General features: G+C 34.3%; 1 non-coding gene across 1 annotated transcript; it reads right to left on the bottom strand.

Moving 5' to 3' along the window:
• Window positions 1–3,558: 3,558 nt before the first annotated feature.
• Window positions 3,559–3,631, bottom strand: TRNAV-AAC (transfer RNA valine (anticodon AAC)). The gene has a single exon. It is a non-coding gene; the product is annotated as a tRNA-Val (tRNA).
• Between the last annotated feature and the right edge of the window lie 3,205 nt (window positions 3,632–6,836).

Below are 6,836 nucleotides of genomic sequence, written 5' to 3'. Positions count from 1 at the left end.
TAAATATGACTTGAGAAATTATATTTCAGAAATTAAGGACATATTAATCAGGGGCGAATGCTAGTCACGAAAGTTAGGCTTGCCCTTTTATCCATAGGGGAAGATGGGAGGACATAATAATTCATAATTAATAAAGATAATCAGACCCACATAAATAATTTATTTTATAATTATGAAATTATTATGAGTCATGGATCATATTCGCTTATCAGATGCAGAAGTTCGATATATAATATAACAAACATGGCTAACAAAACAGTTTATTTAGTTTTTTCGACCTTGCCAACCAATGCACATTGTTGTATTGAGCTGCACTGAACGAGCGCACATATTCTCTATAATGTCTGTCTTCTCTTGAATAGTCCTTCGAGAAAATGGATTCAATAATAAGGTTTCAATGACACACAATTCCGAACTCATTGCAAGAATTAATAATACATGCAGCAGCTAACATGCATTCCGCTCATATAATTACATTGCACTCGCAAATCAGAGCTCATTCCCTCTGTCAATACTGGTCTGTGTAACGTTAAATAGTCGTTGGTGTAGCTCTCGGACCAGAGCTTCAAACAACACATAACAGGAGCATGTGAGCCTAGGACGGATTAAGGAGGAAGGCACTTGCGTGCGCATCATATTCTCGCTATTTCTACGTCTTCCCTGTAGCTCCAAGAAACGAGCAAGCGTTGCGATACTTGCGTCTGCAACCTGCGGATGGTATTACGCCTATACAGTATTCCAAAAATCAAAATAAATTTTAATGTACGTAACGCCATTTTGAGAAATACACATTCTACGAAAATATTGGGCTTGCGCAGCAAGCATAGCATGCCTTGAGTAATCGCCCCTGATATTAATTATATTATATCTTATTTTGTATATAGAATAAAGATAAATTATATAAATTCACAATGTCATTGTTTAAGATAATATTTTGGGATACGTGTATTTTAGAAATAAGGACATTGTTCTTCCCACAATGCTTAACTGATTGGCAACGTGATTATACAGATAGAATCTCGCAGTAACACATTTTCGGACATGAACAACAATATTTTGAGAGACGTATAATTTATAATTAATACAGTGTTATTTTTAGTGGGCTTACGTACATTCACATATTAACATTAACAACGTAACAAAAATATCATTGAATTGCTTTTTGGTATGTGTAAAATGCTTTGTCCCCTCCTTTGAATAAATAAATATTTGGATATAAAATTAAGTATTAAATTATGTGGGTTCAAAGAATTGAAGAATTCAGTTGGATAAAATACAGCCTGCTCACTATCTATAACTGTATCGTGAAACTCATAGTACTGTTCTGGACAGCGGAAAGATACTTATTGCATGAATTATCTCAATTTTGGCCTTCATGATGTATCAACAATGCTTTCGAGCTCTTTCTTCCACGGCCTCGTGAAAGTCGATGTTGAATACAACTGACAATAATAAAGAACAATTGACTGTAGAAGATTGCATTTGAATCGCTCCATACAGAAAGGGCTTTAGTCCATTAGACCTAGTTTTGAGAAAACTAAAGAAAACATTCTGTAAATGCCTACTCTATTCCTTTCTGCATAGACCTCTGAGCCTGACGCTTCAGTTTCTATCTTTCCAAACATTGGACTGAATACCTTTCTGCACAGGCCGATGGAGCCACCCATAAAGATACGATTTCCATCTATATCTCGTTTTTTAAAATTTGTGACTGAAGCCCTTTCTGTATGGACCGATTCATTTAATATTATACATGAATGATTGATCATATATAATTTTAATTTTTATTTTTTTTTATTAATTTAACGTCCATTTGTCCGTTTTAATGTAGCCTATGTTGTTCTCCTGGTTATGAAGGTTAAATGTACAAACTTTGGCAAATATCGGACAAAGCGTGTAGATTTGTATAGACAACATACATACATACATACATACATACATACATACATACATACATACATACATACATACATACATACATACATACATACATACATACGTACATACATACATACATACATAGCCACATTGACTTTTATATATTATAAGATTTAGTATATTATAAACACATCATATCCGTATATTAATCCAATTGTTGTCCAAGGACTCCAAGGCCGCCTTAAATAAATTCAGTCATTTGTTTTATCTTTATTACTCATATATTAATCTAACGTGGTCATGATATGTAAAAGCATTGTTATTTTAAAACAGATACAGTATATCTCGTCATATGGCAGTGCAAAATTCCTGCACGGAACTATCATTATGTACTTCGGTACATCATAGTAATATAAATTCTATCAAAATTTTGCACAGAATAAAACTTTTCGGAAATCGTTTTTATAGAAACTTTTATGCCATATTTTTCATAAAAATCAATAATAAGCGAGATATTTCGATTTATTTAATTAAGGGCCCCTTATAACCCCCCTTTTAAATAAGGTATTTTGAATGACATATAGCCCAAAATCTAAGTTATAACGAACTTAATTTATATTCCAATTTTCATATAAATTGGTTTAGTCATAATCGCGAGAAAAGGCAACAAACATCCAGACAGACAGACATACAAACAAAAATTTCAAAAAAGCGATTTTCGGTCTCAGGATGGTTAATTATACATGTTAATACCAATTATTTTTTGGAAAATCGAATATTACCAGAAAAATTTTGGTTATAGATTTATTATTAGTATAGATTTATAAACTATGGTTAATTGTGTATTTGTAAAAAGAAATTATAAATGTTGCGTAAATAGTGCAAAGCCTATTATATCTTAACAGCTCAAGATTACTTAACTAGGCTTTTTTGTGTAAAAAACTTTAAGAATGTAATATATAAAAAGCCGATATAATACTATTACTATTTCAGTGAATAAAATATTAATTGAAGGGTTGGCGGGAAGAACGATGAGGGTCCATAAAATAAAATCATAAAAAATAGTTATCCATGATGAAATTTTTTAGTTAGAGGTGCCATCTATTGGATTACGTTGAGAACTAATAGAGGCTTACATGGTTATTACAAAATCTCTAGGTGCAATAAACAAATTAAACAAATTAAAGCAGAGTGTTTTAAAGTTTAAAATTCATTTTTCTCTAAAAATTTGTTATTTGGACCCTCATCGTTCTTCCCGCCAACTCTTCAATTGTTTTAAAACAGGCATTCCATTATTTATTGTGCAGGTATAAGAGGAAAGGGCTATTACATAAAACGTCTTTGGCTATTACTAAGAAAACGATTTATATATGCGCTTTCCGATTATTTGACACGAAAAATGAAGTAACAAATGTCGGAATGGAAAGGTAGCATTAAAACTGCTATGATTGTTGCTAATAAAAGATAAAACTAATGCTACAATCTATCATATAGAAAGAAGATCTATTGAAAAGTCTGAAGGAAGATGGTATGACTAATAATTCTGAAACATAGAACAGGCTAAGCCTTGTTTAGTAGTGATATGAATATAAAAAAGTAATAATAAGAAGATCGTTAAATTCGTTAGAGATCTCAGGATAAAAACCTTATATAATTGTATTTAAGGATAGAAAAAAAAAGTGTTTCCGCCCGGGATCGAACCGGGGACCTTCCGCGTGTTAGGCGGATGTGATAACCACTACACCACGGAAACCAAGTATCAGTTGTTGTGGAAAATGATATAATACAGACATAAAATCTTTAAACATTTCTACTATGCATCGTCCAATTTTCATATTTTATTATTAATATCACTACGGTTCCCTAGAATTATTAATCTATACAGATAAACTATTGTAGTATGTATAATGAATGAAACTTTCTCAAGGATATGACACTGCGCATGCTCAAGGCATAGATAAGTAAGGGAGCTACCATGCCATGAATAAAACCAGTAAGTAAAAGTGTACACAACCAAGCACAAATTAGCTGTGTTGTTTCTATACTTGTTTTTTTGAAAGATGGGACATGACAGTTAAGCGGCCGAGCTTGGAACTACAGTGCTATGTTACCAATAAGGACTACCATGCTGCCAGTTAATGGGAGCTATAGCAATTGGCGTTAAGATGGCTGACGTTAAAACATTCATTGACAATTGACGCGAAGGTAAGAAAACAATACAAAAATCGACAAAGAATGAAACACGAAACGTACCAATGCTAACATTGTGTGCACAATAAATGTCATTAAGAGAGCCAAAGTACTCGCCACGTGGGAATGGTAAGTTTGGCAACTCAACCGTTACCATAGCAACAGGCCTATCACGCTATGTGATATTCAATTGTTTTTCCTATGGCAACGCTTCTGTCATATCCCATCTAAAAAAAAAAAGTATACCGTAGTTATTTAGATTAATATTTTTATTAATTTAAATATTCAGATCTGTGTGACGTATGACTGAGGAAATAAGGAGTCGAAGAAGTTACCTGGAATCAGGGGCTTGCACAACAATGGGTTACTTGGTTTAAACCCCCCCCCCCCACCTTGAATTTAAGAAAAAATTAATACATATATTTCAGTAGGAGTGATAGTAGGAGGAAGAAGAATAAAATGTAAGTCATAAGATTTGCTGATGATATAGTAGCGTTGTTAGCAGAAAAGGAGATGATACTAAGGGATATGCTACTGGAGCTAAATGACAGTTGTGAGCAGTATGGAATGAAGATAAATGCCTACAAGACGAAGACCATGGTCATAGGAAAAAAAGTAAAGAAGTAAACTTGCGAATTCTAAATGAGGCAGTAGAACAAGTGGACAGCTTCATATAGGTACCGGTACTTGTGGTGTATTAACTATAAGCAGTAACATGAGCTGCTGCCAAGAAGTCAAAAGGAGAATAACAATGACAAAGGAAGCTTTTAATTAAAAAAGGAGCATCTTCTAATGACCTTTGAAGAAAGAACTAAGTAAGAGACTAGTGAAGTGCTTTGTGTGGAGTGTACCATCGTATTGGGCAGAAACATGGACATTACGACGAAGTGAAGAGAAGTATTTGAAATGTGGCTATGGAGAAGACTGGAACATGTGAAGTGGACAAACAGAATAAGAAACAAAGCTGTGTTGGAAAGAGTGGATGAAGAAAGAAACTGATCACAAAGAGGAAAAGAAATTGGCTGCGTCACTGGTTGAGAAGAAATTTCCTTCTGAAGGATGCATTGGAAGGAATGGAGAAGGGGAGAAGAGTTCAGGGCAGCAGAAGATATCAAATGGTAGACGACATTATATGGATCATATGAGGAGACAAAGAGGAAGGCAGAAAATAGGAAAGACTGGAGAATGCTGGGTTTGCAGTGAAAGACCTACCCTTGGTCAGAACACTATGAATGAATGAATTTGATTGTTTCCATGGATTTTCATGTTATATAAAGTAAAGTGTTTACCTATCACATACAAATAATTGTTAACAATATATACAGTTGTGAGCAGTATGGAATGAAGGTAATATGCCTATAAGACGAAGACCATGGCCATAGGAAAAAAGTAAAGAGGTAAACTTGCGAATTTTAAATGAGGCAGTTGAGCAAGTGGACAGCTACATATACTTGGGGTGTACTATAAGCAGTAATATGAGCTGCTGCCAAGAAGTCAAAATATATATACAGTCAACTCTGGATATAGCGAACTCGGTTACAGTGAACATTCGGCTATAGTGAACCTAAATCGTTGGTCCCGACCCGAATACATTAAAAAATACATTAATATATACTGTTTATAGTGAACCCTCGCTTCGGTTATAGTGAACCTTGTATCCTGACAAATTCTAATTTGAAGCCACACCTTCCTGCATAAAATTGAAAGTATGTGTTGAGAACAACATTCTAAGTTTCTTACTCCTTTAGTCAAAGGACAAAGGTAGGATTAGTGATTCCTAGTCAATGAGCTGTACTGTAAATCCAGGCAATGCATGACGACCTTGCCTCACTCCACTGTCAAAGGGTTGCCATTCTGTTCTCAGGCATTCTACTGTTATTTCTAATCCTTCACCGTCAAGGGGTTGCCTTTTGTTCTCAGAAACATTTCCATTATGACAGATAGCATCGAAACAACAGAAAATGAAATTGCCTTCTTTTATTAAAAGGGGCCGGACATTATCCAGAGTATAAATGAAGTTAAGATTTCGATGGCTTTCAAACTCCATCAACACTCTCCCAGTTTCCATTAAGTGACCCGGGAAATTCCAAGGTTGGGTACGCAGTCACATCATAACAGCATTTGTCATTTCTACCTGATCGTCTGTTTCTAGTGTTCCAACAGTGAATGTACTGTATAAAAATGTCGAAGTGTAAAGTGTTTTCTTTGGAAGATAAGGCGAATATTATAAGTGACATTGAACGTGGTCTTTCGCAAGCGGACGTGAGTCAACAGCATAGTTTAAGTAAATCAACTATGAGTAACAGTATACAGTGTAATCCATTCCACAAAAATGAAATATTTTATTTTCTTGTTCACAATTTCATTCATTTCTGTCATTTAAGTTTAGGGGAGAGAGACTTCGGATATAGTGAACGAAATATGCAAGTCCGCAGAAGTTCACTATATCCGCAGTTGACTGCATATATATATATATATATATATATATATATAAATTTTACTACACCTAATTCTGAACATTGTGTCTGTTGACTTTTCCGGAGGTATGAAAGATTGCCTCTTCAGAAAAATAAACTTTTTTAAAGTACCGTAGTTGTATCCTTCAATTCCTTCCAGCACTTCGAGGATGATTGTCTGGCAACAAAACTTCCATGATTTGCACTTTGTATATGTCGAGGTCCAACTGCAGCCAGGGATAAGTTCTATCCTTCCCCCTCACAAAATATAATTGTTTTAATACAAGTATACAGTATAAAGTAAGGAAAGAA

This window comes from Periplaneta americana, chromosome 11 (genome assembly GCF_040183065.1).
Source record: "Periplaneta americana isolate PAMFEO1 chromosome 11, P.americana_PAMFEO1_priV1, whole genome shotgun sequence".
Classification (NCBI taxonomy): domain Eukaryota; kingdom Metazoa; phylum Arthropoda; class Insecta; order Blattodea; family Blattidae; genus Periplaneta; species Periplaneta americana.
The sequence above is the reverse complement of the archived record's forward strand: the minus strand, read 5'-3'. Positions and strand labels throughout refer to the sequence as shown.